The sequence below is a fragment of the Callospermophilus lateralis genome, chromosome 1 (assembly GCF_048772815.1).
Source record: "Callospermophilus lateralis isolate mCalLat2 chromosome 1, mCalLat2.hap1, whole genome shotgun sequence".
Classification (NCBI taxonomy): Eukaryota; Metazoa; Chordata; class Mammalia; order Rodentia; family Sciuridae; genus Callospermophilus; species Callospermophilus lateralis.
The window spans coordinates 183,679,351-183,688,734 of record NC_135305.1 but is presented as its reverse complement, the minus strand read 5'-3'; the positions used below and the strand labels follow the sequence as shown (position 1 = coordinate 183,688,734).

Below are 9,384 nucleotides of genomic sequence, written 5' to 3'. Positions count from 1 at the left end.
CATATAAGAAGATCTTAAAAACTTTCTGAGGGAATATATAACAGATGCTATTTTTAAAATTGAAAAAACAATGCCGCCAGATTTCTTAATGTCAGCACTGAAAGTTAGAAGACAATAAAGTCATGCTGCCAAAATTTCAGGGTGAAATGAGTTCTATACCTGAATTCTATACCCAGCCAAACTGTCAAGTGCCTCATTGGGGGGTGGGGGGAACAGTTCAAGATATATAAGTTCTCAAAACTTTAATTCCTATGTGCTCTTTGTCTAGAAACTCATAAAGATATGACCCAACAGAACAAATAATCAAAACAGAAAGAGAGAAAACAAACATGGGAACAAGAAATAGGCCATCCCCAATCCCAAAGATAATGATAAAAGGAAGTCCCAAATGATTGCTACACAGTGGCCTACAAAGCAACGTCTCCCTATAGGAGCAGAAGCATGGAGGGTTCTAGTCTCCTAGAAGAGCAAAAAGTAAAAGTAACAGGTAGCTCACTTAAAGTGTTTGAACTGAGAGGAGTATTACTGTTTTTAAAGAATTTGAAGGGAAAAAAATTGTGATAATTACACAGAAAGCTAAGTTTTTTAAAAGTGAAACCATTATGAGCTCCAAGAAAATCCAAAAGTACCACAAAAAATTTCTTATCTGTAAATAATATTTGTAAGATCATAATAAGGAAAACGCCTAAACTGAATTTTTCAAAAGCTTTGAAATACCTATAATGTAAGGATAGGGAGATGGAAGCAGTATCTCAGGAAAGCCAAGTTCTAATCTCCCAAAGTAGAAACTCAGTAAACAAAGTTTAAAACAAAAAATTTAAGATACTGAAATGCAAATTATTCATTTTTAAAATATGGAGAAAAATAACAAGAGAAACAGCCAAAATAGTTAAAGTGTTTGTCTCTGGGAAAGGACACTCCAAAGTGGGAGGGGAGAGTAGAGTAGAAAACAGAGTTTATTCCATTATAAACCTTATATAGTACAATTTTACTCCTTTTTTCTCTTTTCACCCTTCTTTCAATTCACTCAATTGTATACAAGCATCATTTTGATAATAAAAATTGAACATAAATGCCTTGAACAGGAGTTGGCACATAGTGTGTACTCAATGAATAATTGATGCTAATGCTTTTGCTGCTGTGATCTTTGTTAAAGTGAGAATCAATCCATATTCTGCACAACAGCCCTAAGTTATTTTATTATTCTCCATTTCTCCATTCAAAGAAAAAAATGTTAGTTAATCAAACTCTATACCTGATATCTGAAGATGCACTAAAAATATTGGGAGTCAACCCTCTAAAACCAGATACAAATGTTTTCTTTAAGGTATGCTATGGTCTGAATGCTCAAGTCCTCCCAGAATTCATAGATTGAGACCTCATCCCCACTGTGATGGTGTTAGAGTGGGCAAGGGGTAGGGGAGCAATTAGATCATGAGAGGTCTGCCTCAATGAATGGAATTTGTGCTCTTATCAAAGAAACCCCAGAGAGGTGGCCAATGTCCTCCACCACATGACAGTCAGCACAAGGGTACCATCTATGAACCAGGACCAAGCCTGCACCAGACACCAAGTCTGCTGGCAACTTGATCTTGAACTTCCACCCTCCAGAACTTTGAGTAATAAATTTTTATGGCTTTTAAGTTAGCCAGTTTATGGTATGTGACATATGTTTTCATGATCAAAAAATCAAGGCTACATTAATCAAGGATACATTATATAAGTATATTTTATTTTTATAATCATTCTCCTATTTTTGAACACTTAGGTTGTCTGAATATTTCAATACTATACCCAGTATTGCAATAAGCATCTATTACATTTATATAATCATTCTCCTATTGTTGAGCAATTAGGTTGTCTGAATGTGTCAATATTATATCCAATATTGCAATATGCATCCTTGTTGATAGGATACAAAATCCTCGATGTCTGAAGTTGTTTTTCACCACATTAAATAGTGAAAGAGGTGGTAAAGAGGATCCTTTATATTCAGAAGTTATCACAAAGCTGCAAAGCCTAAGAACAGAAAGTGATATAGAATGAGTGGCTGTTATTATAAAAACTAGCTCCTGGCCTTCGTGCTTGAAGTTGAATGAATAAAATATTTTATATAATTCATATCAAGTCACTGAGTCTAAAATCCAGTGAATATGCCAGCATAAATGCCCTTTTGAACTTATTATGCTATTATCAACCTACAGCATTATATTTTTAGAACACTTATAAAATCATTATCCCATAAGTTGCTTTAACATTATAATTTGATAGTTTAATCAGTCACCAGCGCTGTGTAGATACAAAATTGAAATATTAAAATAGAGTATACTTCCTACTGCTTGATTTTGAATGTCCACCAACTTTGGCTTGAGTCTGGTAGGACGCAAGAGAAAAATGAAAACTTGCATTGTCATTTACCTAACCATCTGGGCAAACAGACTCTTGTCCTGTGTTTACTGTCCTCTACCAAGCTATTCTGGTAACAAAAGACGTCCAGGCAGTGAGGTGACTTGATATTGCTCCGAGATCTCTGTGTTAGCTACACTGTGTAGGTAAACATGGGTTGTGATTGTGAGGAGTGTGGCTCTATAGATGGGTACCCACATGATCTCAGGACAAAAAAAAAATTGCATTATATACAGAAAGTTTGAGTTATTTAAAATAGACACTAAAATTGTGAAGCAAATTATATCATAGGAACACAAGGCACCAAACAGCAAGAAAACATAAATAAGTTTTAAATCATTCATCTCTGTTTGCAAGAATATTAAATCTAAGTCACAAGCCTCCTTATTTCCTTTCCTCTTTTGTAGGCTGTCCTTCCTTGTCTACATTTCTTGATATATGCTGGTCTCATCAAACATTCAAAGCCATAAAAATCTCAGGGAAACATTTCACCCCCTGACAGACCATTCTGAACGTGGCTGACTCTGGGAGCCAAGGGCCACCACCTGTTTGCTGGGACTCCTTGGGCATTCAGAGGGCTTTTTTCCACTACAGAGATGGGGTGAGTTCTGCAACAGAAATCATCACTTTGGGGTCTCCTCAAACAGCCAACACTCCCAAAGACCTTCAAGGTATATCAATGGGAACTTTTTAGGATCTATCAGTTGTTCGTGGGGAAGGACATGAAGATCAAATAAGAAAGCATGGCCTCTTTGTTGGACCCTTAAATCAAGCTCCACAATAACTAGATTGTGACACAGAGATTTGGGTGCAGAGGGTGTACTAGGTGTATTTTGGGGGATCAATACTTCGGATAAGTGAAGGAAGCAGATTAGAGAAGAGGAAGAAGTTGAATTTTGATGTACTTGGAGCAGAAACCTTGGCATTTCCCACAGGAAGCTCCAAATCTAGGATGGCTTTTCAAAGTTGTCCCTAACTGAGGTAAAAGGACCTGGTCCTCATAACACTTGCACACCCATCATTGGCTGCCTTCTAGAAAGAGAGGATCTCTTTTGGTCTGAGGGTAATTCATGAACAGGGTCTTAAAAAAAAAATGAACAGGGTCTTAGCCCAGTAGTAGCCATAACTCCCAGAAGTAGGAGAATGAGCTCCTATATCCTGAAGGGAGATGGGCAGTATACTAATACATCTGCTATACTCACCCACTCTCAGAAGACATTTCCTGATGTCTCAGAATACAGCCAACTCTACGTCAGAAGTTCCAACCTGAAGAAGTGACTGCTATCTTTAGACACAGGAGGGTAGCAGGAAGGAAGGTATTTCACAGGACCACAAAGGTCCAGCGATCCTCAAATTTAATACACATAGTTGCTATGAAAACTGCTGCAGTAGATATTAAAAGCTATTTCAGATTAAGGAGCATCCTCAGACATACACATATATATCAACTTCGTACTGCTGTCTGGCCCATGGAATTGCAAGCCAACTGGACAAAGCATGGAAGTAATATCCTAGAACAGACTCCCAAACAAGGAGTGAGAGAAGTTGGTCATCTTGCCCCTGTGTGACACAACCCAAAGCATATCCTTCACAGAGATCCTCTATTGTCTACAATGTCAACCTTTTCATTAATACACCATGTATTGACCTTCCTTTCTTCCCTGATTCCTCAACTTCTACTATAATTCCTAGAATCATCTCCTAATAAATGACCTGCAACCAAATCTTTGTCTGTCTACACATCTGCCTTGGAGGGAACACAACCTAAGGGGAAAAATGAAGACTACCTTCATCATTGTTCATCACATTGTAATGCTGTCTCTAGAAGTAGGATGTAAACATATCCCTGCTGGGAAAAACCTCTTGCCACATCCTCATTGTCTTCTCCAAAAGTTCTAGAAAATAAATGCCCTCTGGTATCTTCACTTTCTGGTCCTTTACATGTAGGAAAGGATCTATGGATGGATGGATGACAAATAAATAGATGATAGATAATGTGTTCTGATGTTTTTATGACAGTTCTTGTCCACGTGCCAAGGTCTGTAAATTTTTTCTTAGAAAGCTCTAGCAGTGTCACATATTTCATTCTGGCTGCCTCCGATGCATCCCTCCTTCTATGCACAGGATCTTGGGTTCCCTTTAAGGAAGCAGCTCTGCCCACACTCAACTCCTGTGGGCTCCCTGGAACTGACACTTTATGACCCACAGCCTCCCAGTTCCTCCAGAAGCACAGGTCCTGTGACATCTTTCTCCTGTTGAACCCATACCCTGCCCCAACCCATGGCCTTCTCTTGCACTTAAAATAAAACTGCAACAACTGTTGTCATCTAAGAGTTTCCAGGTATCTTGACCCTGCCTTCTTCTCTGACCTCCTCTCATACTCCTCTACACCCTGTTCAGTCTGGCTTTCTCTTCTCCGCCTTGCCAAGCCCATCCCTGCAGTGCAGTACTTTACCTGAAAACTCCCCAAACTGCTGTTTAATTTCTGGCTCTTTCTTGTCACTTAATTCTCAGACCAGATGTCACCAGCTTCAGAGAGGGATTCCTTCCCACCGAATCTTAGGTAGTCAAGCCTCCAGTCACTATCACATAATCCTGTCTTATCTCCATCAGAGCCCATGACAATATGAAATTATATTTTTATTGTTTTACTCATTTGGTGTCTGATGTCCCTGTGGAAACATGGACTCCACAAAGCCTGGGTGCTATCGTTCCTGTTCATTCTGTTATCCTCAGCACCTAGACCAACACCTGAAATATTGTAGGTATTCAATAAAGATATATAAAATAATGAATGAATGAAATGCTTTCTGTTTATTTACATGGCAAAACACAAGCTTAGAGGAAAACAGAAAACATCTACTCCAAAAATTATCAATCATTGTTTTAAAACACAGTATGATCTTAAAGTCTAAAGGCAAAAGTATTAAATAATACAGAATAGAGCCATCATTCGGATGATTGTCGGCTATCAGCTTTCAATCATCATTATAGGTTGTCAAGAGATGTAAGACCTAAGGGTCCTTCTAATTCCAAACATACTTAATAATCTGAAATTCATTATCCCAGATTGAGTTATTTGTTGCTTCGCAGTGTTACCATAATAACAGGCTAGTTAATAAAAATAATATAATGACAACAATAGCAAGAAGTTGACATCGCTCTTTCCTTTGATTTACAGAGATCCTCTAGACGCAGGATTGAAAGGCAGCTGATTTCTGAGTCAGGCAAAGAAGTCCATCATAGTTATGGATACTTCAAATCAAATCAGCAAAATGCGCCATCCATGGTAACCCATGAAATATATGTTGATGGATACTAGCAGGCAAAGAGGAGGGAGAAACAGGTGTCCTAGCAAGGATATGTGACTGTGTTGTTTCACCAAGACAAAAAGGAGCAAAGGCTGAAAGATTTAGCTCTTCCCAACGACAACTTTGAGAGTCTGTGGTGATTTATTTGACAGGGAAGAGGAGGGCGGGCTGCCCTCCTCTATGGAATCAGCTCCTTGATTATAAACACTCAATAACTTTCCGGTTGAAAATGCATTTTCCCTCTCGCCTATCGGTATCTGACGCCTGCTTTATTATTTCCTATTAGGAAATGCTATTTAATTCCGTCCACAGCTTGGCGACCTTTGTGTGGCTTCCCCATTTAGGAAATTTACAAGTAAATCACCAAGAAGTATGTACACATATGCTTATAAAATATACATGCACTTGTAAATGAAAATGCACCAAACGGAAAAAAAAAAAAAAAAAAAAAACTACATGCATTGCAAAAACTGGGCATATGTGCATAAGAGGTGGGAGGCAGGTGTTTGGGAAATCTTCACACCATCCCAATATTTTTCTAATGGTTTCCATTTCCAATGCAAGGGAGAATTTGGAAAACATTAGCGACTATGGTGTGCTCTGAGCAGTGACATGTAGCTGGCAACGTGGTGGGTGGGATCCCCCCCCCCCATTTTCCCTCTAACAAAGAAATAGGGTGAGTTTATTAAAGCATAAATGCCATTTTCATCCTTCAATGTTAACTGTGTGGCTGGGATCCCTGAGGTACAGAGGCAGTCAAAGCAAACAGCTGTGCCACCTACTTGCAACAGTTGTACGCCCACCACACAGCACTGAGGGGAGGAGCAGGTCAAAGAGAGCCGTAAAGAGGATGGGGAACCTGGCTTAGCTCACTCCCTGTTAGCCCGGGGGAAAATCCAGCCCTCGGAGGGTAGGTATTGTATATGCTGCTCAGAGCACTGAGCATTCTCTTGCAACTTGTCTCCTATAAACCACCTACTGCATTTTTATATTCTACAATCACATAGACCAAAACAGTGTTTAGCAAATTAACGGAAAACTAAATAAAAGGCGTATCAACCAACCTAGCAGGCAGCTTGAAGATGATCCTGAGTGGGGGGTGGCAGCCACTGCTGTTTTGGTGGCAAGTGATTGCTTCACCATCCTTGTCTCTCGTGGCTCTGGGAAAGATGGGGCACTCTGGCCAAGCCATTATTAGGTTATCTTAGTGGAGCCTTAGGGTCGCCCCATGCCAGCCTGCATCAGCAGAGGATGTATTCGGAGAACTCGGGCAGAATGAAACGGAACCCCGCTTCGCAGACATTCAAAGGCAAAGAGCTCTCCTGGCTGCTTGAAACTTGGCTACCCTGTCAGTTTAGAATGGCGGACAGAGGAGAGAGCAGCACCCACCCCATCCCCCCCACCCCACCATGCAACCTTCCTCCCAGCTACTGTGTGTAGGAGAAGTTCAATCTTTCTCCCTTCCATGGAACTCTCTTCTACCTTGATTCTCTCCTCCTCTCCTTTAATTACCTCTGTGATGACTCTCAGATATTAGCGCTGCTCGGGTTTCTGTAGAAGCTCCTGTTCTCAGTGGATGCACTTTTTGTGGGCATTTCCCTTCTCACCTGTGAATGACATCGCTGTCTTTCTGCTAACAATTCCAAAGCACTTATTTCCTTCCCTAGTGTTGCTCCTGACCTCTGGAACCATCCATACAACTGCACAATAGACATCTCTTCCTGACAGTAGAGTCCCCGGAATGTTCGTATAGGAGAGGTTCAGAAACAGCACTCTGCATGTTCCCACTCAGTGATGGTCGCAGTGCCCAGGAGCCAGGGTTTGGGGATGCTGTCACACATTTCACTCAGTCTTGCCCCCAACTGCCATTCCCAATGGGCATGTGCACCCAGAACTCAGAGCTGGGATGGTCTACAGTCACAGGGAAAGGTGGAAAATTCTTTGTCACCATGATCAGTAAGAGCTATTTATGGCTTTGTTCTTTTCTTAGTTTCTGATTTGCCTCATAGTTGATAGGTTGCGGATTGTTATTCCTGAATCTTGGTAAAACTGCTTAGGCTTAATCTATTGCCCTCAAAACTACTGGACAGTTAGTTATATCACCTGTCTACCTCCTTGTTACTGTAGTATTGGGTTACCTGCTCTTATATGGGATTAATATAATGAGTACCTCTCCATTCACCTCCATTCATATAATCACAGATAGCCATGCTGAAGATTAACAGTAGGAGAGAAACCAAGAAGAGGCATCTCAGTGTGAAGAGAAGTTCTGATTAACTTAGGAAACCAAATGTTCTGTCTAGGAGCCAAAGAACTTTATATCTAGTTGGGTGTAAACATACTTACACCCAGAATTTACTTATATAATTTTGCCTGTAATTATACTCTCTTTCTCACCAATACCCAGTATTGAGATGTTAAAAAAGTGAAAGTTGATCTTGTCATAGAGTAATTTCAATAGAATATGTTTTCAAATATTAGTTATGAATGGTCAGAGTAAAAAATTATAGGGTAATGAAGTGGGAAAAGAAGGCTTGTCCTAAAACTACATTTGTGTAGCATACACACCATATTTACCACAACTCTGGCTATAATTGGGATGGCCATCTAGATGGCTAATTGAAATAATGAGAGGCTATGACTCATTCTAAGCTACCTCTTGATTTGAACACTGCTATCTGGATGTCCTGCATACATCCCAAATGTGGTAAACTTGGCTAACAAATCAGAAGCCCTTATCCCATATCCCCTCTCTCAGAGAATGGTATTCCCATCTATCTGGTCATCAAAACTCCAAACTGAACATCATCTGGAGTTCCTGAGTATCTCCCACCCCCACTCAGCCTTTATCTTTTGAGTCATTAGTTCTACAGTTAACTTGAGTTCTCTTTCTTGGAGCTCTGCTTGCTTAACCCAGCCTTCAGTCTCCACACGGTTGGCCCTGTCTCCCCTCTGAGCAACTAGGTGGGCTCCTGCCGTGAATCAGAAAATTACCCTAAACCACAATGATTTTTCTCATACCATCTTCCTTCTTATTTCTTTCCTTTTCTTTCTTTTTTTTTTCCCCTTTCATACGTTGGGAATTGAACCCAGAGTCTTGCACATGCAGACAAGTGCTCTACCACTTAGCTAAATTCCCAGCCCTTTTTATTTTTTATTTTGTCTCCCTACATTGCTCAGGATCAGGAACTTGCGATCCTCCTATCTCAGCCTCCTGAGCAGCTGGGATTACAGGTGTGCATCACTGTGCCTGGCTCCCATATCATCTTAAGCATCATTACTGTCCAGGTAACTTCTCCTGTGTCTTTTTCATTAAATAAAATGTTCTTGGATACTGACCCCAGTCTAGAACAAGCCTCATTCCAGAAATTGTCAAATGGGCTGCTGACCAGTCCCTGAAAGGGCCTGCTTTACTGAGTGCAAGTTCCAAGCTTCTGTTTCTTTCATAATTGGTTTTCACTGACGTCTCTGCACATTCCTCAACTAACCCAGCTTCTCAGAGTTACGACAGTTTGTTTAGGCAGGATACAATACACTATCAAAACCTCGAATATGGGGCTGGGGATGTGGCTCAAGTGGTAGCGCGCTCTCCTGGCATGCGTGCGGCCCAGGTTCGATCCTCAGCACCACATACAAACAAAGATGTTGTGTCCACCGAAAACTAAAA

General features: G+C 40.5%; 1 pseudogene; it reads left to right on the top strand.

Moving 5' to 3' along the window:
• The first annotated feature begins 7,511 nt into the window (after positions 1–7,511).
• LOC143399569 (phosphatidylinositol N-acetylglucosaminyltransferase subunit P pseudogene) lies at positions 7,512–8,043 on the top strand (annotated as a pseudogene).
• The last annotated feature ends 1,341 nt before the right edge of the window (positions 8,044–9,384 follow it).